This window comes from Mustela lutreola, chromosome X (assembly GCF_030435805.1).
Source record: "Mustela lutreola isolate mMusLut2 chromosome X, mMusLut2.pri, whole genome shotgun sequence".
Classification (NCBI taxonomy): domain Eukaryota; kingdom Metazoa; phylum Chordata; class Mammalia; order Carnivora; family Mustelidae; genus Mustela; species Mustela lutreola.
The window spans coordinates 114,483,355-114,509,685 of NC_081308.1; the positions used below are offsets into that span (position 1 = coordinate 114,483,355).

At 41.9% G+C, this 26,331-nt stretch overlaps 1 protein-coding gene across 5 annotated transcripts in view; it reads right to left on the reverse strand.

Annotated features, from left to right (window-relative positions):
* The window catches only part of MBNL3 (muscleblind like splicing regulator 3), a 106,230-nt gene extending 80,259 nt beyond the window's left edge, over positions 1-25,971 (reverse strand). For all 5 annotated transcript variants that reach the window (XM_059157478.1, XM_059157475.1, XM_059157476.1 and 2 more), the window contains exon 1: positions 25,791-25,971. The gene's annotated coding sequence lies outside the window, so the exon portion shown is untranslated. The remainder of the gene's footprint in view (positions 1-25,790) is intronic.
* Between the last annotated feature and the right edge of the window lie 360 nt (positions 25,972-26,331).

Here is a 26,331-nt window from a genome sequence, read left to right on the forward strand (position 1 = left end):
GGGTTGTGAGGAATTTAAAGACAACAAAAAAAATACACAAGTGAGCAAATTACAGTACTTATTTGATGTTTCGGGCTTGACTTTAGCCAAAGTAAACATTTAAAGAAATCCAGTGTAGGAGAGGGCAAAGGACCTAGGTGGAAAAAAAAAAAAAAAAAAAAGTAGAGATGCCCTCGGGACAGAAAACAGAGCTGATGTAACAGCACCCTTAGAGGCTAGAGTAAAACTTGCCCAGATATTAGCAACATCAGTTAATTAAATGGGAAAAAGTTCTATATAATCCAAATAAAGGTACAGTGCTTCCAGGTGGCAAAAAACCAAATAGAATAGATGATTTCCAGATCGTTAACAGTACCTTTCCCAGATCTTTAAAAAGGAAAGTTAATTTGACAATTAGCAACTAAAGTGCCACGAGAAATGGCAACCGTTCAGCAACTGAGTATTGACTTATAGGAACAAAAAAGAGAAACATTGAAATGTCTCTGCTTTTTTACAAACCCAGGGAAATTATCCTACCATAGCACTGTGGTTGAATACAGGATTTTGGAGTCAGAAGGATTTGTTCACAATCCTCTTACCTACTAGCCGGGAGACCTTGGACAAATTACCTAAACCACGTGACTTCACTTTCTTCCCCCAGAAGGTGGTGCCAATAACAGCATCTATCTCATAGGGTTGTTTTCTGGATTGAAATGTGTTAATATTTATAAAGGACTTACAACAGCGCTTGACACAAAATAAGCAGTCATTAAGTGCTTCAGAAATAAATCACCTCATGGTGTTCAATATGGAAAGAGGAATTTGACACACCTCATTCCCTTACTCTAAAATAATTATAAAAAAATCGTTGAAACGTTTAGCAACGTATTCACTCTGAAGCCAGCAAGTTCCCTATACAAATACTTTGAAAAATGAGTAACGCTGGAGAGGAACAAGAGAAAATGAAAGCAAGAGGTTGACTTGTTTTCTGTTTCTCAAGAAGGATCTCTAGGTGAAAACTGTAGAGAGTCATAGCGAGGCCCAGTGGAGGGCTGGCTGAGGATTTGAGCTGGCTCACGATATGGTACAATCCTCTTTGCTGGGTCTCTATCACACGGCCAGGGAAACTGGGCTAGAAACACCCACATCACCATGTCAGGCTAAGATGCTGTGAGTCAGTAACTTTTTATCATGGTATCAGCAAGCAAGTGTGTCGTGAACTTGTGTGCTGTGTACGGAGCACTGCATTTGGTCTTCGGGCGACATGAAATGCATAAAAGACAGATTCTCTTCTCTCAAGGAGTTATTCTCTAGTTGGAGAGATAATCTCGCATCCCCAAATTCTTAGAGGCAGCAGGCAAGGAAGTTCTGAATCTCCCTTGCTCTGTAACTACAAACTCCTAGAACTCTACAATGACAAGATGAATGACTCTTAGAAGACTCTCTCTTATGCAAAAGTAGTATGTCTTGTCCATCACAGTGACTGGGTCTACGCAAATGGAGGAAAGAAAGACCCACTGTAGAGGTCTAGTTTTTCTTTAACGTGGGTCCGGAAGTGTTCTGTCTACCCGTGTCTCCCAAATTCAGAGTGCTTTATTGATAGCAGGACCAGGAAATGACAACATAAATAGGACGAGAATGAACATATACATTTTCATTATGTATAATGATCTGTACTTTTTATTGCTCTTTGAGTTGTTGAATCATGCACCCAAGCGAGATCTCAAGCAAAGATGCATTCCCCACATTTCTGCTTTAATACGAGCCTAAGTCACAGACTAACAACAGGGGCAGTGAATGAGCCACAGGCCAATGCCCTCGTTTCTCAGATCAGACAGCAGGGCTATAAAGAAGGAATGACTTAGTCACAGTTACAAAGAGTAACACTGGCAGCTCGAGAGCTCAGTTCTAATAACCAGAGTTGAATCCTTAGTTCTATACCTTGGAGAAGCTTTAAACTCAGTCTCTCAATACTCTCCCCCTTCCTCCGTCAGTCCCTCCCTCCCTTTATTAGTGTCTGATTTATTCTTTCTCTTTCTGTACTCTCTCTTCACATTTAAACTCTTAATTTCCATGGCATGAGAAGACATATGATCACAAGACCTGAAGCCACTGTGTCTTGACTTCAAACCAAGTCTATTTATTTGACTATTATCAGCTTTCAGGAAAGCCGAAATTAATGTTGTCAAATGTTCACGAGAAATCGAGTAATGGCCCGCTTTTACAAAGCAGACTATAGGGAAGTTAATAGATAACAAAGACGGTGAGAGAAAGGTGTTAATTCTGCCGCCTGGTGGCAACTCCCAGAATTGCAAGCATAGCGGATTCCCCTGGCTTAAGGCTACATTTGCAAGCATAATTTAAGAAATATGTACCCTTATAACATCTCTCCAAATAGCTAAGACCATGCTTTTCTCATCTTGGTCGTATTTAAAATATATAGATTATTTATTAGAGCTGAATCGATTGCATATCAATCCGTAACAAAGGATAATGTTTAGAAAATGAGTGGATTTCTCATGCATAATCAATCAAATATAATCTGTATAGATAGAAAATTTAACAAAGTTTCAGCCTTCACTGTACTAAAAGAGGCTGGACTGGATGCATGAGAAGACATAGCTTTCCTTCATCAGTTTTATAAAAAGAGAAAGAACATTGTAGTCCAAAATCAGTAGATCATATAAAACAGACAGAATTAATGAAACTACTGGGAGAATTTTTTTTAAATCGTGGTAACCAGAAATCACTTTTAGTAGAAATCTTCTCAGTACCATCCATTTTTGTTTTACCAAACAACATAAAATAACCCTAATTAATCTTTATCTCATTACTAGAGTTATTATAGTGCCTTAAGGCCAGCATCCCTGAACATCAATTCTTATTAAGGTTAATAGAAGCTATTGGGGTTTGGTTTCAATATGAATTGACCTTGGGCTGCAATACAGGCTATTTTTTTCTTATATTTTATCCCTGGTAAATTCATATTTCATTTCTCATAACAATCGAATACAGATAAAATGTTCTTATTGATTATGGGTATCAGACAGTTGAGTTCCATTTAATTACTATTTCAGTGTATTTGAGAAACTGTGTCAGCAACTCATAGTAAATGAAACAAGATGATGCTCCAATAGAAATCCCAAATTAAATATAGCTTATACAGCTAGCTCAAATCAAGAAAGCCTGCTTCTTACACTTGCAAAGGTTGGTGAGATAAAGAATGGAGGGATTCTCCATTTTCACACTTAGTGGAAATGAGAGAACAAACCCAAGGAAAATGGTAATTCCGTACCTCATTTCTTTACCAGGTTGTTCGTAATAGAAAAATCAGGAAAACCATTAGTCATCAGTGGGACGGTAGTGTCTCAGCTAAAGATGAAATCAGACAAAAAATGTCCTATTGCATTTGCTATCCAAACACACTCATTGTGCTAAGCAGAGTTAAGAAGAGCATGCTTTAAAAACCATCTGATACACCTGAAATGCCATTTTCTAAAAGTACACAGAAGCTGAAATGATAAAAGAGGATTGCCAAGCAAATGGAAAAGGAGTAATGTGGAAAAAAGGGAACCAAAACAGTTTCACGGCTGAGTACATAGTAGGTTTTCAAAAATACATGTTAGCGTAAATATCAGACTCAAATATGGAGCCTATTAAAAAGCTTCCCTCAAGTAAATTAAGTGTATATATTTGCACGTAGAAAACTCTACTTGGGGCACATTTTGTAAGCTACTCTGCATTTTGTCAAGATGGTGGTAACTCTTTTAAATAAATTAGAATATTCGTTGTTCATTACACTGAACAGTAGGGAGCTGACCTTAACTTTTAAAGCCATGCTTCCGAAGAAAATGATGTAACTTTTCCCTTAGCACACACAAGCAACATGCCCATTCGTACAGTGTTCTTTTCCGGAGACTACTACCTCTACCACGGGGTAGCAGCGAACATTCGCAGCCACATGCCATTTGAAAATCCTTGCAGGATAAGCAAAGTGTTATTGTTATTTGAAAAATTTCCACTGGCAAACTGAACTTCAAAAAACATTTTAGAGTGTTCATCTTCACCCGCTTAGTCTACGTTGCTATTTCTAAATAATGCAGAAGTATTTTGAAGCATGTAGGATACTGATGAAAGAAAATAATTTCCCTCCAGATACAAATGCATATTTATGAAATAAAAAAAGGTGTGCATGCAAAAATTCAGTGGTGGTGCCTGTTCCTTTTAGACTCTTCTACACCAGATTCCCTTAGACTATTATTAGGTGAGAAAATAATTCTTCAATCAGATTTCATTAAAAAAAGAGAACACAGGAGATAAGTATTCTATACTCTTCCCCTGCCCCCCAACTCTATGACTTTGGAAGCACTTTCACTGAAAGTAGCTACCTCTTTACAATCCTGGTTCTGATCCCAAGATATATTTGCTCAACACCATAATTTCAATGACAAGTAATTTTTATTAATACTGTTGGCCCATGAAAATATTACAAAAGTCCATAAATTCACATTGAGGTCTTATTATATTAACACCTCATTTATTGGAACAGTCAGGCAAGGAGGGAATCAATAAAAATGAGATTTCAAAAACCAGAACTTTTAAACATTAATATTTGTCTCTTTTAATCAGGCTCAGTAGATCTCTTCTGAAATGCTTTTTCTAATAATTCTGGGTTGCGGTTAGAAACACCAGTCATGTCTTGAAGGATATGTTGGGCACTTGGTTACATTTTTGTTGCTGAATCTTTGGGGCGGGGGGTTGTCCAGGAAGTGTGCAGTGGAAAGGGTGTTCTGGTCAGTGTTTATGTTCCAACCAGTAAGGCAGTATCCCGGTAAGTATCTTAATCTACCGAGGCATACTGTTGGACTATCACGCTGTTATTTTGTGCGAGGTGCTCGCTAACACATACCACATGTTCAGATCCCTTGGCATATGCACAATGTAAAGGGATATAGACAAGCTTGGGACTGAAGTTGATCAGCAAGAAGGAGATTTAAATTTTCCAGCCAGCCAAAGAGGAGAAGGCATAGTTTGGATTCCTCGGGAGAGACAGAGCCCTCCTTAAGTCTAAAATACGACCAAAAGGCATGCCAAAGATTAGGAAATGCAAGGGAACTGGTTAGTGCTGCTTCTGTTTATTTATCTTAATAAAAGCTCTGGAGAGTTAGTCACTGAACACATGTTGATTTCTGCAGATAATTACAGTAGTTTATAAAGACTGTTGGTGAATTTCTTTTTTTTTTTTTTTAAGATTTTATTGATTTATTTGACAGAGAGAGAGAGAGGTCACAAGTAGGCAGAGAGGCAGGGGGAAGCAGGCTCCCTGCTGAGCAGAGAGCCCAATGTGGGGCTCGATCCCAGGACCCTGAGATCATGACCCAAACTGAAGGCAGTGGCTTAACCCACTGAGCCACCCAGGTGCCCCTGTTGGTGAATTTTTAAACCCAACTTAACTGCTTACGTAAGCTGCACTTAGCATAGGCTTCACAGCTCCATGCCACTTTCAGCATTTTTTCTCCTGTGCTTAATCCTGAAAATGACTATATCATCACTGCCCTGGAAATAATAAATAGGAAACAATACAGAAAGATGAAAGGCCAACAGTAATCTCAGGGTTAATTCATTGTTATTCTAAATGACTTTGTATTTGTCAATTTGTCTTGGCCATGCATAATTCTGGAGCACTGCCAAAAACAGTTATCAGCAGTAGGAGACTGAAACTCACCATTAAAGGTTGGCCCCTAGACAGCATCCTGCCAAAGATGTTACTGGTCGACTAAAGAAACAAGTACATAAATCACAAAGCTGGCATCGATGCAATCAAGAAGTGTAAATCCAATTCTGTTGTGTGCTTTATTTCTTGTAGCTTCTAAGCTACATATCGAACTTTCGAAAAGCACTGATCCCTTAGCATGGGATAACATGTGAGCTAAGGAGAATTTACCAAGCTGATAGGAGATGGTCGTGTAATGTATTGTCAAACTCTATGGCCATGGAGCAGGAGCAGAAAGGAATGTCAAAGTTGGCCTCTCATTTCCTAGTACACAGAATTGTGAACTTACTTGGCTCTTCATATGGAAAGACTCAAAGGACTAGAGACTTCATGTAAGAGAAACCTTCACATCTATCTCCAGTGATTTGTATGCCATTTAAAGAGGAGTATATATGATTTATGAAAAACAGAAGAGAGCGTGTAATTGCAGTCAAACTGAAAATATAATAACAGCAAATGTACACAGGGTTTACCATGTGCCTGACACGAATCTTAGCTTTTTCACATACATTAATTCATTTATTGCTCATAACAATCCTGTGAGGCCGGTACTGTTATTGTCCCATTTTCTTTTTTTAAAAGATTCTATTTCTTTATTTTAGAGACAGAGAAAGCCTGAAGAAGGGGAGGAGCAGAGGGAGATGGATAAGCAGACCCCGCGCTGAGTGCAGAGACCATTGTAGGGATTGATCTCATGACCCTGAGATCATGACCTGAGCCGAAACCAAGAGTCAGATGATCAACTGACTGAGCCACCCAAGCACCTCTAGTGTTCCCATTTTTCAGATGAGGAAACTGGGACACAGAAAGATTAAATAACTTGGTCCAGGACCACACGGTGGCTGAGTAGTAAAGCAGAGGTCAAATTCAGAATACTTGCTGCCCATCTCCACTCTGTCCTGCCTCCCGTGGGCACAAAAGTGCATAAATATCACTTGAGAGTTATAGGTTTGTTACTAGGGATTTGGGCACATAATGAATTGAAGTAATTTTTAAAAAACTGTCAAGTTTGGGGCACCTGGCTGGCTCAGTCAGTAGATCATACAGCTCTTGATCTCGGGGTCCTGAGCTCAAGCCCCATGCTTGGTATAGAGCTTACTAAATAAATAAATCATTGTAAAGGTTATTCAAAGTTCCATGAAGATATAATTTCTGGAGGTGCCAAGCATTATCAACAACAGCTCCACTTAAGTCTTATTTACAAATGAAATCTATAATTGCATGCTATTCATAGATTTGAAGTCAAGTATGCAGACATTAGAGATTAGGAAAATGCAGATTAACTTCCCTGTCTTGTTAAAAAGGAAATGAGTATCTTCTTATCGGATGGGTTCAGATGCAGGTGACAATGTTGCAGAAGGGATGTGCATATCAGATGAGCACATGAATTAGACCCGGCACAGAATTCTGCTCAGGGTATTAGTGTCCCCATCAAACATGTCTGCTTATGTCCAAATCAACCCTTGTCACAGGATAGCAGAACTTGAGATCAGCTGTCTGCTTCACCATGAGCACCTCAGGGACATGTCTTATTCATCTTGTCACTGGCTCAATACCTTATGGGTACTAAATTCTCAACAAATACTTGTTAAACTACGGAAGTAGTAAGCACCTGCTGTATGCAAGACATTGCGCTAGCTGGTGGGAAAACAAAGATTTGGTCTCCATGCAGGGCGCCATGGCAAAGCGCCCAGTACATGGTGGAACCACTAAGGGAGGCACCACAAAGAACAGAGATGGTGAGTGTGGGTCTTCATGCAAGAAATCAGCTTCCTCCTTAAAGGTGACAGAATTAGTGGGAGTCCAAAGCTGTCTCAAGCCATTGCCTCTATTTATGTATGTATTTATTTATTTTTGCCTCTCTTGGAAAATAGATCCACAACCCCCTGAGTTTAGCTGTTACTTTACATTTGAAAGTCTTTGTAGAATAACATCTAGGCTCTTTACCTTAAGATTACAACTTATTTGAATACTTGCTTAAGGTTCTATCCTCGGCACCTTGAACCACAGATGACTCATGGACTGTGCTCAGTAAGGGTATGTTGAATGTGCAACCAATGCAGGGCGAGAAAGAAAGGAAAGGAAGAAAAGAAGGAAAGTGAAAGACAGGGACAGAAAAAAAGCAACAAGTGGGATAGGGAGGAAAGTGAAACAGAAGAGTCCTGGGAGGTCAAAGAACAGAAAAATCAAGCCAGGATTTAAGATATTCTGTGATCGCTGCATGCGTTCAGCAGAGTTTACATTAAAATCTCCTAAACGAAAGATTGCTATAAAGATATCAGGCACCGTCACTGTTGAATACTAGTATATCTCACCATAATATGACTTTTAGAAGTCTGGTTACTGTTACCGACAGTGGTGTGTGGAGCAGACTTCTCCTGCACAAGCGTGCTGTTAACTGAATGATGCTTTCTCCCCTCCACTTCTAAGAGTTTATGGTTCTCTAACTTGGCAAGTCTGCAGCTTTGGGTCATTCCAGATGTTTACTTCATTCTAGCAGCACTGTCCTTATCCAGTGCTCAGTCTAAGGTCACTAATGCATTGTAAAAGACACAGACGGCACACTCAGCTTCCCAGTGAAATCTTTTAAAAAAATATTTCTATAATAAAACCACAGAGACTTTAAGCATAGACTGGGGAGTCAGGGTTAAGTTCAAGTTTTGACACTGCTGTTTACTAGCAGAATGTCTCTGGGCATGCTACTAACTTCTCTGAGCGTCGGGTTCCCCTTCTGTAAAAAGGAGATAAATAATAACACCAATGTCACAGGGTCCCAGTGAGGATGAGATGAAAGGATGTGTGCAAAGTGCTTATCACAGTGCCTGGCATGGAGTAGGAACTGTCTCCATGAGAAAAGCCTACAGGGCGCCTGGCTGGCTTAGTCAGTGGATCATGTGACTCTCGGGGGATGTGAGTTAGAGCCCCACATTGGGTGTAGGGCTCACATAAATAAATAAATAAATAAATAAACTTTTAAAAAGGAGCACAAGATTATATCATCTCTTCCTATCACTTTTAAATACTCCTTTCCTTTTTTTTTTTTTTTTCTGCCCTAGTAGATTATTCTATAATGAGGTCTGCTCTGGTACTAAAAACTGGTGATGATTCACATTAAATTTAAAGATTTTATTTATTTGAGAGAGAGAGATCACAAGTAGGCAGAGAGGCAGGTGCTGGCGGGGGTGGGGGTGGGGAACAGACTCCCCACCGAGCAGAGAGCCCGACGTGGGGTTCGATGCCAGGACCCTAGGATCATGACCTGAGCCAATGGCAGAGGTTCTAACCCACTGAACACCCAGGCGCGCCTCACATTAAATTTAAATAAAAAGGTATAATTGATTGATTTTAGGCCAGATATTATATGGGACGATAGAACTGCAAAAGGTCCACGGCTGTTAGAGATTTATAACACCACTGCAATCTACTACAGAACTCAGGTTTAAATATAAGTCAGAACTATAAAGGAATGAATGAATAAATGTCAAAACTGTTCCTGTGTGTGTTTGTGTGCATATGTGTCAGAGGGAAGGCACTGAACACTTAGGATGCCCTATAATAAACTAATAAACATGTAGCCTGTACATATGCTTTCCAAACCAAAAGAAGACATGATGTCTGATACATTTTATTGCCCAAGAAATTTTCCACGGTTATAGGTATAGCAATCACGTGGTCAAAGCCTGCTTTGGAGGGATGCCAGGGTTGATATGCTATAGGAAGTCAATTGTAAAAGTCACACACAATGGGTATACCCGATTTCTCTCCGTGTATTTTTTTGAAGATTTGCTTTTTTAAAAAAATATGAATTTGTGTAGCTTGTAGACTGGAGTCAGATAAATTGGCCCCTTTCCCCCTTTGTGCCAAGAGTTCTACATGTAGACGGCTACAGTTTTCAATTCGAATACCGAAAGAATCGAATTCTTGCCAAGAGAACACAGCTGGGCAGAAGTGGAGGCAAAGGCTTTCTCCCATCACTCACTTTTGTCTTCCTTGCTGGAAATTTTCCCCACTGTAAGCTCAACAAACAAGTCATCATTTCTTCAGTATTTATTACAATGTTAATCATACATACACACAAAGATAACATGGTACTGACTTTTGGGAAGCAGGCACTTTTCTAGATTATTTTCATTTTAATTATTTTCATATTAATTATCAATAAATTTAATTTTAACTTCAGTGTGCAAGCCTCACTGTTTAAAAAATACAATTTCGCTGTGCAAAAGGACTCTGAGAAGGTATTCTCACTGATACTAATCAAACCCAAAAAGGACCCACTTGCAAATCCAACTTTTTTACTGAATCCAATAAGTAATTATAATAATAATAAACCAGAAAGCAGACCCTGGAGGAAGAGGTGAGATGCCTAAGAGGTGTGGTTAATTGGTAACACGGAACAAGACCTTTGAAGAGGTATCAGACTAAATTAATTAGTTAAGAGAGGCACAGAGTTCACAACTTGATTACCAAGCTGTTTGATTCCCTCAACACAATAGCCTTAATTTAAACCAACCATATGAACTTGCCTTCCTGTGCAGTCCTTCCAATGACCAAGCAAGGAGTTGAAAATTGTTGATCACGGACTGAATAAGCCCATTCATGCTATCATTTTAAGTTTGGATCTGCTGAATATTTTTACTTGAATGAAGTACAAAGATATCCTCACTAACTTAAATGTAAAATCATCTGGCTTGCTTCTTGATTTAGGATACTCTAGATATCTATTTTCTCCAGTGTTAAATGGTAAGAAAGACATTCAAACTAGAAATCATAAACAGGAAAGGAAAAGCAAAGATTTCCCAGTTGTTTTAGAAATGTACTTAATGAACATTTTTTCCCCCCTGGAGAGGAGTGTCTTTTAATCTAAATTTCTGCTGATTTTGTGCCGTATCTTCTCTTGGAAGGAAGATGTGATGCAACTATTTTGATGCCGGTTGATAGAACATTCTTAAATTCTTATCAACAAGTAATGTTTGCCCAGTGACTTGAAATGTAGTATAAAAAACAAAAGTTGAAGTTATAAAATTATATCTATATTTACATACACTATCACATACACATTTGTGTCTATATACACATTTTGAGAGGGGTAGGGAATATAGCTTAAAGACAATTTAATCCTTGGGATGTGGTATTCATTTTAAACATCAATTCCCAGGCATCCCACCTAAGAAATACCCCCCCCTTTTTTTTTCCTGGAACATGTGGCAAAATAAACACAGATTGGGGAATGCGGGTTTAGATAATTAGTACCTTTACAATAACTTCAAAGATTTAAGTTTTTCAACATGTTGCCAAATTTGCATCATTTCTCCTTTAGAATAAAAAGCATTTGCAGAACCTCAAAGCAACAACCCTCTCTCTTTGACTAGAATCAACATCAACCCAGACATTACATACAAGATTTACATTCCAGATAATTTGCACCAATAACCATCAGCTGCTGAAAAAAGAAAGAATAAGATATGTTTTGAAAGGGAAATTGGGGAGGGTGGCCACAGTAAGGAGAACTGAATCTGGACCCAAGACTTATATTTTGAATTACATGGTAAAAGAGAAAATTCACGAGAACCGGAAGTTGCCAGACGCAACACAGGGAAGGTGCTGCCTGTGTTGAAATTTCTAACTTTATGAAGAACTGACACGGGATCCTAGTCTAAAGGGAAATCATAAAGGGAAAGCACAATCTTGGCAGTGATAGTCCAATCGTTGTTGTTCTTTACATCTTTCCCCACCTGACTGTCATTTTCCTGGAGCCCCACCTATAGAAAGAAAGATGTCAGTCACATGCGCATGAATTCAGTAGCACCGAGAGGTGACATTTAAAAACGATTTTGTCTATTATCTATTATTTTGGCTGAATTCTGCTGTCTTTGTTTTGTTTTGTTCCAACCTTTCCCAGTTTTTTTTTTTAAAGATTTTATTTATTTGACACAGAGAGAGAGAGAGAAATCACAAGTAGGCAGAGAGGCAGGCAGAGAGAGAGGGGGAGGCAGGCTCCCCACTGAGCAGAGAGCCTGATGCCGGACTCGATCCCAGGACCCTGAGATCATGACCTGAGCCAAAGGCAGAGGCTTAACCCACTGAGCCACCCAGGTGCCCCATCCCAGTTTCTTAAAATACTTTTTTAATTTTTATTTTTTATTTTATTTTATTTTATTTTGGTGACAAGCCTAATCCTATACCTTAAGGGCAAAAAGAATAAACGCGAGAGTTCCTCATGGTTTGCTTAATCCGGCTGCACGAAGACTACTGGGCATATTAACACAGGCACTGCACAAGCAGGGGGCCATGCTATACATGTCTAGCCATTTACAGACACTTCTTAATGTTCTATAGTTGATGAATGAAAGGAGGATCAAAGATCAAATTCTGCTTCACCTCCGTCTCCCTGCCAGCCAGTAAGCATGATCTAAGTCACTCCTGCCTTAACCACACAACAGCACTCTTTCCTTAATCACAAAGATTCTTCCTCCCTATCCCCCACCCCACCCCACCCCCTGCCCCTCCCCCACCCCAAGTCCCGCCTCTTCCTCCTGGTCCTCCTTAGGCTGCCTTGGCCACTCCTGGAGGTGAGAGACGGACTCCCATGGCTGCTGGGTTACTTTCTCTGCCTTGAGCACAAGTAAGAACCAACTTTGTTCTGGGGCTTTCTACACGCTGTTTCACTCAACATAATTGTCCTGATGTCTTAACTCTTCATCCCCGGACACTTCCTATCCGGCTGCAGCACCAGACACCAGAGAGCAAAACCAGTGTTCTACAGGGATGAGTGCCAGATCCGTGTTGGCTTGACTTCCCAGGAGACAAATGCCTTCGCTGATGGAAGAGGCTGCCCATGGGACTCGAGTTGGTCCTGGAGTAGATGAAGAGAACAGGGACAAAGAAGAAATGATCGCGTGCTGTGGGGGGGGGGGGTGGTATTGAAAAGTGAGCAAGGAACTGAAGGTGCCATTTTTAGCCTGATAACTATTAGATGCCAAGGAGAGTCCTTGCTGGGTTAGAAGCCATGGTATTTCAGAGCTAAAGGAAATTTCGTCATAACAGAAAGAAAGCACCTAGCAGAGCATCTGGCATATAGTAATTGTTTGATAAATGTCAGCTGACTCTAAATAAACACCTATTATAGGATTTTTTTATTGGGTGTGAAAATGGGGGTTCAAAATTTTATTCCTATATAAACTCCTACCTACGGATATTAAGATTGATTTAAAAGTCCAAGACATTCCTGGAGGTGAAGGTGGTAGTAAAAGCTGCCACTCAAGAACTCCGAGAGCCTGTGTCATCCCGTCTGGGCCTGCCAGCATGAGGACATGTCCAGGGCATGTCACCTGGTGACAGTGTCTGCCACTGTTCCCCCTGCGCAAATCAGAAAGGGACCCTTAGTGCCGCAAAAGAAATCAAGAGTCGTTACTTTGATGTTCTGCCTTCCTATTTCCTAAATCTGCTTTGCTTTAGGAAGCTAAAAGCAGGCTGCCTCAGAAGTCAGGAGGCGTACTTCACGCTATTCTCTTTATAGGAACCCAAGGAGACCCAGCTGATTTTCGCTTAAAAACCAACCAACCTCTCCTTTCAGGAGGGTTGGGTTGGGTTTGAATTGTTCCCAACCAGAAGGAACAGTAGGAGCTGGGGCTCCTGTCCTGGTTCCTGTCCTCGAACTAAGATGACCAGGCTTTTGCTTTCCTTCTGCCTAATCATGGCAGGCTTTCTGCTAATGGCGGCAATGCTCCAGACCAAGGGGTTTTCCTCATGGATAAGCCAACAGCGGTATCAACGTCTTCCCTTTCTTCTGGCTGATACGGTTCCACAAAAATGAGGACTATGTGATAAGGGATTATCCCAGCAAGAGACTGGCAAATCTAGGGGCGCCTGTGTGGCTCAGTCATTAAGCGTTGGCCTTCGGCTCAGCTCATGATCACAGGGCCCTGGGACTGAGCCCCACATCTGGCTTCCTGCTCAGCAGGGAGCCTGCTTCTCCCTCTTCCCCTGCCTGCCTCTCCCTACTTGTGCACTCTCTCTCTAATAAAGAAATAAAATCTTAAAAAAAAAAAAAGACTAGCAAATCTAGCATTTCTTTCTTCCTTTAGATCTTCCTTCTTCGTTCTAGAAGTCTGTTTGCCCTCACGGTCTCAGTGCCTTCTGAGGGAAATTTCTACTCACTATAAATGAAAGGAACTCGCCTGCTGAAGGTCTTGAATCCTCTGTCTACTTCAAAGTTTTAAAGGTAATTTGGCAGACGTGTCATGTGAGGGTTCAAAATGTTTCACAGATACACTGAGAAATGGGAGAATGCCGCGTGACGTGAACAAGAGCCCGGGGAAGAGCCTGGGGTTTGTTTTTTATTTATTTATCTTACTTTCATAGCGTTTTCTTATCACTAATCATTTGCCGAGTATTCCAGAACCACAAACCCAGAAGGCTAAAGTGAAAAAAAAAAAAAAAAAAGGAGCTGACATCCCAAACCAATGACTAATTTTGTTTGCCTGAAACACACGACCAACCCTGTGCTTACTGCGGCTGGAAATCCTGACTAAGTCATGCTCTAGATGTTCACACCTTACTACACCTACTCCAGGCTACTCTGTAAATGTTTATGGAGCAATCGATGCTGTAAACCAAGTTATTCTCCAGCCTAAAAACATATATACTTGTGCTTTCTAAAGAGCTTTAATGAACAGAGTAAGAAACTGCTAAAAGCTGTCACTCCCAGGATCTGGAAATTTTCGCAGGTTCACCCAACAGCGTTGTGTTGGTTTTTCTCGTTGTCAATACAGTAATGTATGTAACCAGGTTTTTCGGTGGGTTTCTTTTGGGGGGGGGCGGGAATGACGGAGTAACACTTTATTATTGTGCTTAATTTGTTTTACATCTCATTTCATCAATTGATTGCTAATTACACAACCATTAGCTGTGTAAGTCTTTTTCCATTCTTAAGTTTGAAATAGGGTGTATCTCAAGAGGCAGAGGAGAACTCATTTACAGTGACAGAATTTAGTTACCTACTCATTAGAACTGAGATTGTATTTTATTTTCAGAGGTAACTTGAGTTTAACATTTAAATGTCTATGATGAAAAGCCTAATTTCATCTCAGATTCTCAGAGTTGGGAAAGCCTTAGTAAGATACAGTGACAGGGAGGCAGCTGAGGGCCTCGGAGTAGAGCGTGGGAGGGGGGGTGATCAGGAGGGTAAGTGGTGATGACAAGATCCTTAGGCTCCACCTGGAGACTCCAAGTGCCCTGGAAGGCAATATTTTCCTCCCCTCTAACAATTATTTAAGTCAAAGGAATATGCAGAGATTGTCCAGGCTTCTAAAGGATGTTTCCAATCTCCTAAGAGACCCCACTCCGTACTTCCTGTGAGTAAATCTTTTTCTTTTCTACTACTAGGATTAATTCTCATTAGTATAAAATAGTAACGAGAAAGGCTATGTGGCTGTTGTCTTCTCTATTTGTATAATCATTTGCATCAATATCCTAGGTATATTTAACAGACGCTTGGCTTCTGCCTCCCGCCCACAATTTTCAAATTCATTTAGTGTGTGTGTTAGTTCATTGCAGAAAAAAACAACCATGCTCAGGTTTTCTTCCAAATCTATGGCAAATGTGTACATTTACATTTGTTTAAAAATCAGCTCTCTTCTTGCAAATATGTTCTCTCTGGATGGGACCATTTTTGATTTCTAAAAAGTCAAAAGCAATTTTTGAACTCTTTTAACTTACATTTAAATCATCCTAAAATAAAGTGGGCTTTTCCCTCATTTAAATTTTCTTGACAATTCTTTTCCTACTAGAAGCAACTCAGGCCCAACTATCCCAAGATTTTTGGTGTGTATGTGTATGTGTGTTTTTACCCTTAAGATATCCTTTTCTACCTTGGGTTCCCAGCTAGCACTCTTTTCTGTGTCTCATGTTTTAGGAATACCACTTGGTAAATACACAATACACAAAGTGCATCTCCTTAGGACTAAAAATCCACAGACATTAAACCTTATGGCATTCCAACGGCAATATGTCTCATTTCGCAGTTTGCAAAACAGACACGTGACTGTCAAGGTAGTGAACGAACCTTGCTTAGTATGTCAGCACCCTACCTTCCCCTCAAATACAGACGACAAAGCATTACCGACCCAGTTTGAAATAACATCCACTAGAGCACTGACTTTTCAACTTTTTTGCCAGCAACAGTAAGAAACACATTTCACACCTTAAGTGCGTATGTGTCTAGATGTGACAAAGTCTTACCAAAAATATCTAACCTTCCCACATGATATATTCTGATATTTTCCTACTATCTTATTCAATTTTGTTTTAAAAAAGTGCTAGTCACAACCTACTACATGGATTTCATCGTGTGCTAATGAGTTGTTGCCTACCACTTAAAAACTATGACGACAGGGGTGCCTGGGTGGCTCAGTAGGTTAAGCCTCTGCCTTCGGCTCAGGTCATGATCTCAGGGTCCTGGGATCGAGCCCCGCATCGTGCTCTCTGCTCAGCAGGGAGCCTGCTTCCCCATCTCTCTCTGCCTGCCTCTTTGCCTACCTGTGATCTCTGTCTGTCAAATAAATAAATAAAATCTTAAAAAAAAAAACTATGACTACAGAATGAGTGGACTTTGCCCGTACCACGAGGTGATGTTGGCTCCCTATATATATTATATAGTAGGATAAATTTTCATTAACTTTGACCCTACTGGGAAAGGTTATGGTAGTTACCTGAGCGAGGTATATAGCAAAAATCCATTTTTGAATATATTTTTAAATAACCTATAAAGAGTCTGCTAAATAAAATAATGTCAAGATGGAATTACGTAACCTCTTGGAATGAGATACTTCTAACATTTCTTGGATCACTATTTAAATGCAGCTGTGCTAATTATAAATGAGTGTTCATTTTCAGGCCAGTAGAGTATCTGCTTAGAAAAACCTGGTTTGGGGGCACCTGGGTGGCTCAGTGGGTTAAAGCCACTGCCTTCAGCTCGGGTCATGATCTCAGGGTCCTGGGATCGAGTCCCGCATCGGGGTCTCAGCTCAGCAGGGAGCCTGCTTCCCTCTCCCTCTCTCCCTGCCTACTTGTGATCTCTGTCTGTCAAATTAAAAAAAATCTTTAAAAAAAAGAAAAGCCTGGTTTGTTCTCAGTCCAAAACATTTTGTAGACCAGAATATTGCTTTTAACCTGAGTTCGCAAAACTTTAGCATATCTTAACATTCAAACTCAAGAATGTTCAAAAAATAAAATCACTTTTAAAAAAATATATATTTTGGAGTCATCCAGTCCCTCTTTATAAATCTCTTCGAGGTCTCATCTCATAGCCACAACAGTAATGGGTATACAGTACTTTTGTAGAGTGTTTTAAATTTCAGAAATCTCTTCTATTTTGTGAGCTGGTAATGACCAGAAATCCTTGGATTACTGGATATTTAAAAAAGCATATAATGACATTTGCCAGACCCCAAAATGAAACTTAATATTTAGTTTGTTGTGCACGTGACAGATGACCGAATCCCATGAAGAAAGCCAGGGGTCTGGCCTGTAATGACGGCCTGTATTTTAGAGATCCAGCCTACCCCCTGCATTCCCTCCCCCCCCCCAACAATGTGGAAGATATGAAAGAAATTAAAATTTCAAGGTAAAGGATCAAGCCATGTTCAGAAGTGGAGGTGTCACGCAACCTCCCCTGTGCGGCAGGATTTACTAAAGAACTGGGAACAGATGTTTATCTTTCATGAACATTTAACATTTGGGCAAATTGGAAGCTTAGGAAGCGAAAGGAGTGAAGGACAGGCCAGGATTCCTGGATGCGAACCTAATCTCGGTCTCGCTCTGTTTTTGCTCTAAATCACTGCCAAACTCTTCACACCTCAGCTGCTTTACAGCAGGCAAGAATTATACTGGGGACAGAACCACTTCCTGGGAGTGTCTCAGGTTAAACGGTTAATATTACAGCCCTCACCCTCTAAGGTACTTCCACAGAAGGCCAAGTGCTCTGTGTGCACCTTAGTTACCTTCATTATATCAGGGAATCAAAATGCAATACTGGTGTCCTGTGAAACCGACCTTGAAAGAGATCATCCCTTCCATCCCCAAGTTCTCGTCCGCCTTAGCAACGATCCGTTATTCAACCAATTAGGAAAGTCAACCATGGGATCTTGGAGGTTTTCAAGATACCTCTAACACCTGCGAGTTGAGCATTTTCCCAGTTAATTAATACTTGGGCCACTTTGGGGCCCTCCTCCTTATGTGTCCCTTCTCCACTGGGTTGTCAACCAAAAGGAAATGCCCTGCCCACCCAAGTCCTGATTTGGCAACCTGGGGGCCAGGTCTTTGGTTCCTGTCCTGAAAAGCGGCTCCATTTCCCAGACCATCGGGCCTCTGTCCAGGAGGTTCTGGGCTCTTCAAAGGGCAGAATGTGGTTTCACTTTCTCCTCACCACCTTCTGATAAAAGAGCCCTGGTCCCTTCATGGCATTTAATGAATGGTCCTCTCCTCCTGGATTTGGACTTTTGGCCTTTCCAACCGGTCATTAACTGGCAGGAAATGCCCTCTTTGGCAATCACTATTGTGTAAATAGAGCTATAAACTCTCGAAGGCCCCGTGCAGTCCCAGCCCCTAAAGCTGCACGTGTGTGTTGGGGGGGAGGGAACTCTTGATTATAAAAGCACTGCCTTCCAAATTAAACTCAAACCACATGATACAGTCCATAAAATATACAAAACATGCAGTCCAGTGACAGATTTATTGTGGCTTTACGGAATAAAGCAAAAGAAGAGGGAAAAAATCTATATGGAAAACACTGCTACTTTTGACCCCAAGGGCCCCCCAAACAGGAAGCCATAAACAAATCAGGCAGCTGTGGTCTCGCGAAGTTATGAAGGAGACCGGGGTGCAACCAGCATTTCCTGTCATTGCTTGTCACCGTTTCAGAGTGCCTCTGTCTGAACTGTTTTCTTTGATGGCTCAAAATACGGAAATTTCTTTGGGGATAGATGGAAGGCCAGGAGGAGGCTTGACAGTGAAAAAATGTGATATTTACCTCCTCCCCCTCCAAATTTACTTAGTGCAGGTCACAGGACAGTCACTTGAACGTGTGCATTTTAAGGACTGTAGGAATGGACCACAACAGTAAAACAAGACTTTGGAACCGGACATTAGCTAGCCTCATTGCTTCCTGTTCATTTAGGATCAATTTCCAGAACCACTATTTTATTAGTAAGGGAGAGGATCGCAGAGTCCAGCATCCCAGAGAAGAGGAACTCACTTCTTAGAGCCAGTCTTTTTGCCCTGGCTCTCTCTCTCCCCACCCCACGAGGATGTCGAAGTGCGCATGGATGAGAGCTTTCCAAAGGGATCATACTTTAGATGCTTTTACTACATCACCCTCTTTGCCACACATGGAGGTGTTCTTGTCTTTTTCCAGAGGTGTGAAATGCCAAGCCCTGTGCCACATTGTTCCAGCCTGTCAGCTTCTCAATACAAAGGAGCTCAACACAAAGGAGTTTTAGCCAGAAAGTAAAAGCATTTTGCCCTCCTATTATCACTACGCTGAGGCTCCCAATACACACAAATGGGTCCCCCAGCAAAACCAGGTTTAGCACTCTCAAGAAGTGGATTCACAGGAGTTGCCTAGGCAAAAAAGTCAGCCCCTACCCCAAACCTAAGGTCCTTCTCAAAAAGGCCCTCTCTCGGGGTGCCTGTCAATCAGAGGCCAGACCTTGGCTCTTGGGAAGCTGGCAGCATGCTTACTGATCGTGGCCTCTGTCTCCACCTGAGGCCACTGGCACGGGCATTCATGAAACAGATTGGGTTACCTGGCACCCCCCACCCCATGTTTTCTGCATTTGGAAGCCCTTAGACCTAAAATGTGACCTTATCATGTAAACAATTTGTCCACTTCACACTTCTGGATGAGCCTAGAAGGTCTTTTTCGTGCTATCCAATTACTTAGGGAAAATGCTCGCATAAACAACTTAAGAGTTTCAACTGTTCTCAAAATCCCTTTGGAAAAGAATCCGTGCCTCTTCCGTGGGACCCTCATCTATCACAGACGCAAGCACTTGGAATAATGTCCCTGTGCTGGGTAACCAGACAGCACCCGCAACTGGACCATGTCCTGAACGCCAACTTCTCGAGGACATGGGTGACCTCCACTTCCTGTGGGTCTCGTTGAATGGGTCTCCATACATTTTTTAACAACTCAGAAAAAGTGTTATATGGTACCTACATCTAATTGCAATAAAGCAGCCACCTCGACAGGATGTGTCCACCTTGCTATCTTGGTTTGTAAAGCAAAAAATAGTAATTATACTAACGGAAATATGCCCAAGCTAATATTATACACAGTGCTTTGCTTTTGCATTGTTTTGTTTTCCCTCATGAAGGTTGAAATCTGCAAGACAAAAGGTGAAATGCAAGCTCTCTAGTTCTTTTACTTGCTTTTTTTTTTTTTGCTAACAGGCCACCGTCACCCCCCTCCACACACACACACACACACACACACACACACACCCCTCTACCCCCTTGTTTGGTCTCTTCATACTGCCACATAAGGGGAGACTGCAAAGGCTGTACCTAAAGGCTGATGGTCCTCTGGGCACAAGGGATGATTGTGGGAGACCTGAAGCGGCAGCTCGTTTGTCTCTTGTACCGTGTAGACAGTGCTTTCTGGAGCCAGTAAAAAGAGGCGCTATTCATACCTGTATCTTGGTAAATAAAAACCTATGCAAATTCAACCTCCAAATGGGCAATCAGGGTTTAACTGCAAATGAGACAGCTCTCAGTGTCCTTCGGGTTTTTGTCACTGATTTCATCACTGTCTAAACCATGCATGGCACGAGGCATCGAGTCCCAGTGTTTCTCATTGTGTGCTTTTCTCTTTTCTTTTTTAACCTGGTGCAATGGTTTGGAGAACCATTTCTGCAGAACTTGTTGCTGAAGACAGATTTCCCTGGAATGGGAGGTGGGGACGGTCAATGCCACCGCAGGTGACAGAAAACACAGCAGCTCCTTGAGGACTCAGCCACTGCGTCATACTTTAGATGCTTTTATTACATCCCAAGGTAGCTCTGAACCCATCCCAGTTGCTTCTGTGGCCGCCAAAGGACACTCGACCTAGGCTTCAGCATGTCTGCTGCTGCTGTTACCGATGTGGGGGGACCCTAAAGATAGAGATAATGCTACCTGAAATCACAGGAGAGGTGTTCACCAAACCTAAGGACAAGTTAGAAAGACTGATCCACACTTCCTTCTCTTTAACAAACTTTGATGGAGACCCTACTACGTGCCAGGCACTGAGGATGTGAGGTCAGAAGACCCAGCCACCTGTCTAATGAGGGACCTGGACATTCAGAGACCCCTGCATAAGCCCAAAGAAATGTTCCTCAAACTTTCACACCAGGTGCAGGGGAAGCCAGGAGGCTCAGGGTGCAAAGAAGCCGATGAGGACAATTTGGAGGCCATCTGAACGATCCAAAGTGGAAAAGAAGGACCAGCAAGCTGCCAGGCTCTACGATGCTCCCATGGCCTCAAGAGATCAAATAGACTGTCGGAAGTTTCTAGCGTCAACCCCCCCGCATTTCTGTCCAGACTGCCTTTCTCAATCGGAGGCCCTTTCTTCCTGGGCCCTCTGACTTCACCCACGGTGCAGGCATAAAACAAACTCCTGCCTAAAATGGGAAACAAATCACTCCTACTCATAAGCCAACTTAGCACTGATGGAAGTGGGTCTTGAGAGAGGACATGGTATTTAACAAGCGTGCCTAATTGATTCCTAAATCTCTAACCAGGCTCCTTTCTTCCTCTTAACACTTTGTTCTCATGGCTGTTATCGAGTTCTGGGATGACTGTGCTTGGGTTTCTTGAAAAGCATCATGGACATACAGAGGGCGAATATATATGTGTGTCATAGATGTATGCATGTAATATATGTAATATATGCATTATGTTCACACACACACGTGCATTTAAATCAAGCTTTCTTTCATTCTTCCTTCCTCTCCAGTATCCTTTTTCCAAAAGTTAACTGCCTGGAATTGAATAGGTATTTTCCCATAATCTGCCAGGCAGAAATCAATGCATAGCTGTACAAATTGTTCTAAAGTGACAACTAATTTGGGTACACACGCACGTGTGTGCTTCTGTGGATGTGCCTAGACCACCTGGGAACACCTTTACTTCTCACCTAAAATTAAGGTTCCTCTTCCCAGACTGCCTTATGCTTCCCACCAATCTTTTAAAAACATTGTCACTCCACTTCATACGTGATACTGTGTTTTTACTAGAATGAGCTAGAAAAAAAAAAAAAACACCTATCTGATCCCTTTTAGGTCACATGGATGTCATTAACACTTGGTAATGGAATAGATATCTTATTTATCCAAATTCTCAAAGTCGTCTTTCCGACACTGTCATTTGGCTGTCTTGAGGCAATAGAAAACCATTCAGGAAGAGGAGGGTGCCTTGGAAGCATCTGGTTTCCTTCAGATGTGAAAGCCCACATGAATACAGATCTAATTGGTTTCTTTTTGGTCATAATTTGTGTTTGTTTGTTGTTTGGCTTGTAATGAAAATTAAACTCCTTGCTCCCAAACACAGTTTATTTTCCTAGAGGAAAAAAAAAAGAAAGAAAGAAAGAAAGAAAGAAAGAAAGAAAGAAAACTGCTACCTCGTTTTATCTGAGGCACAAATATCTTTCTATTTTCAAAGTGACAACCGTATCACACACCTCAGAGAGAGCCCACAAAGAAACACAACTTCTGATTTCTGTTTTCTGACATTACCTACACGGCGAACAGGGGTGGGGGGGGGGAATCCATCTGTTCAGCCTATGAGGTGAGGTTTAAGGCAACACAACAGCTCGCACGGAAGAACTCTGAAGAAGGAAAGGTGACCGCAGCCTTGTGCTCTTTCAGACACTTGATAGTCTTAACATGGCAGTGACCATGATCTACCTTTAATTACATGATAAGATTACTTGTCAAACACGTATCGTAACTTACTCTTGTCTGCTGTGCCCCAGTCCCTGTTTGCCATCCTATCAGACAACGTTATTTATTTTCAAAAGAAAAATCCCACCCCCTTCCTGAATGTCTTGTGCTACTAAGTAGGAGCAACCCGCGATTTTAGGAATGAAAATCTTCGTCACTCAATGGCTTCTTGCCCCCTTCCTCTCATCCCCTCCATCCCACATCTAAAGACAACTGGGTAGAGAGCAAAACTGAATTTCAGACTACACTGTCAGCATCTGCACAGCAGCCAAGAGACTGTCACTGTTTCAGCACGTGCAGTGCAGTAGAGCCTCTAAAGACAAAACCTCCCCCCCACCCCCCACCAAGCCTTTGTGGTTACTTTTTCCTACTGTAGAGCTGGGCCAATAATCAAACACCTACTGGTCAGAAAAATGAATTACACCTCTAAGGTACTTCCGCAGAAGGCCAAGTGCTCTGTGTGCACCTTAGTTACCTTCATTATATCAGGGAATCAAAATGCAATATTGAGCTTCAGCGAGAAGCAAACAGAACGCAGACCCTCTCATCATCTACTTTACCAAATTTTTTGGTTCCTGCAAGTACACCAAAATATACTGTTGCAATTAAAAGCTGGGCACCGAATCTGCTCCTTTGTGAGTTTACAAATGATTCATTCTTTTTGATTCAGTATCTCTTAAGTATCTACTCTGTGTGAGGCTTTGCTTAGGTAAAGGGTGGGCACAAGGGAATACCAAAGATACTTAGGATACCAGCTCATAATCACAGGTTTTTATCCCCCTGAAAAAGCAGCTGTTGTCAAATGCGTGCAGTAGACAGTTGCGGGGGAGGAGGGAGGGTACTTTATAATAGTCCTGGGAATCATTATGAGTGCTTAAAGCAGCAAAGGAAATTAGAGAAATGAAGTAGCTCTCAGAAGTAGAGCAAAACATGCACTCACCACCTCTAGCCTCGCACTGTATCAATTCTCTCTCCAAATATTTTTTTTTCTGGCAAACCCCTTCACTGATGTTTTCACACACGGTCTCCCATCTCATCACTGTATAAAGCTGCAGAATGCTAACTGATGAAATTTCCTCCTAATGCCTCTGATACTGGTTTAGCTGGTCTATTCTGGCCCCAAGGTTTAGTGTTTGCACTGTTGTTGTTGTTGTTGTTTTAAAGGATGCATTTGGTCCAAAGTCATTCGGCAACAAGGCAGCTCATCAGGAAGCCAAGTTTGTTGAATTCGGGTCTAAGTCTCTAAGCACGAAAAATAGGAGAAGTTGGTTGTGGTCACCCTCAACCCCCTTCCCCGGGCAGGTGGGACACAGGATGGAGCTATCTATTTGCTCTACCTGTGGGAGCTCTCCTTTCCGACCTGGAGCAATGAATCTCCCACACACTTTTCTCAACAATGATCTGCAAACACTGATACAAAATTTATTATATAGTAAATTTCATTGTAAACAGTTCAGTTCTTCCTTTCTAGACACACTGCAGCACTTGGGCAGGAAAACTGCATTGCTCTTTAATAGGTGCAAAACAATCTCTTTTGCCCCTTCCCAGAAGCTGGCTAAATTTAATAGCGGGAGAGTCTGCCAGGCAAGTGGATTCTACTGCTTGGAGAGATGTAAAAGGTGGACAGAGGCAGAATAATACCAGCTGGCTATGGGCAAAAGCCCTTTTATACTATGTTTAGGGAAGTTTCCATAAACATCAAAGCACCTCCCAAAGGTACTGCATAATGGGGAAAAAAATTTAAAAACAACTTTAAAAAGTATTTAAACATTTGCATAGGCAAAAAGGAAAATACAAAATATGAATATAATCAGAAAATTCTGAGGTCTCTGGTAAGCCTGTCAATATGCCTTTTATCAGAGGGGAAAAAAAAAAACAAAAACCTTGGATGAATTGTATTAAGGATGCTTAGTCACCTGCATGGCTATTTCAAGAGTCTGCTTTCCAACCATTACATCAGTAATCACCCAGACTTATCCATTAAACCAGTCAACACAGTGAAAAAATAACAGTCAATTCAAAAGTAAATCTTGCAATAATTTAATTGATACTTTTTAATAGTTTTAATTGATACTTTCCTGTGGAGTTAATACCTGCATAGAGCTAGGATACCAGCTCCTAATCATAGACTTCATCCCACATGTGGGGATCCGAGCCCAATTAAGCAATTCAGGAACATCTAGGAAAAAAGAACTTCTCTAAAACACACTATCTTAATTACAGCAATGCAATAAGTTCATTCTCACTGTTGTAGCTATACATATCAATCAAAAGACAGTAGTCAGGGACGCCTTCGGCTCAGGTCATGATCCCAGCGTCCTGGGATCGAGTCCCACATCGGGCTCCTTGTTCTGTAGGGAGCCTGCTTCTCCCTCTGCCACTCTGTCTGCCTGTGCTCTTTCTCTCTCTCTCTCTCTCTGAAAAATAAATAAATAAAATCTTTAAAAAAATTAAAAAAAAAAAGACAGTAGTCAGAAAAGCACACAGTAGGTCCACTACAGTAATGTTAATACCGCACTAATCAATCACCTGAATGTTAAGTTTCGTTACTCCTCTTGATTTAATGGCGTTTCCTTACCATAAAAGGTGTGTGAGTGCTAAAAATAAAGTCCCCCTTTTACCAGTCTCCTAAGATCTATCCTCATGCCCTTCAGATGCCGGTAGTAATGTGCCCATCCATGGCGGGAAAAGACACGGTTCTGCAAGGAAGCTGTGGCGCTGCTCACGACGGCGCATGGGGAAATTAGTCGTTAAAAAGCATTTGCTGATGATATGCCACGCAAGAAATTCCTTTAAATCACAAATATATATATATATATATATATATATATATATATATATATATAAAGGAAGAAGAACATGCAGGAAAAGGTAGAAAAAAGGAAAAACGGCAGAACGGGAAGAAGAAAGATCAAGGCCCTAAAATTGCAACAAAGTTGCAGGATTACTTTTCCTTCTACTTGCCACTTGAAAAACTAAAGTTTAAAAAGGCGTTTGCTTTCGGGGGCGTCCTAGGAAGGCAGCCACTCTCACAAACTCCAACTCCTCTCCAGCCTTACCTTCTGCTGCGAGCGCAAACCCAGGGGCTAAGGGGTCCTGCTATCCGCGGCAGTGGCGGGGGCAGCAGCAGCGACAGCGGCACATGCCATCTGTTAGAGGCAGAAGCAAAAGCAGCGCTGCGCGAGGTGGCCCCGGAGCCGGGAGAGCCTTTAGCAGGGGTGCGTACTGAATGCCGCCATTTTAAAGCAAGCCTCCTGAAATCATTAGATATAAGCAAATTAAAGCCCGCCCCACCTACAGTACTTCATGGCTGGGACGTGCAACCCTGCTCCGAGTCGCCGCTGTGGGGTGTAAAACGTCAAGGCGAGAGACACGCGCACGGGGACTCCCGGACGGAGGCGGCGATCCCTGCGCTCCCCCCACCCCGCTTTTCCCAGCTCCCGGGCTCCCGCGAACCTCCCTTCAGGCCCCCGAGGCTGGGAGACTTTCTTTGGCTCCCCAGCGCAGGGGGTCGGTGAGGAGGGGTCCCAAGCCGGGGCAGGCTGGCGCGCTGGGGCACAGGGGGCGCCCGGCCCGGCCCGGCCCGGCCCGGCCCCGGCC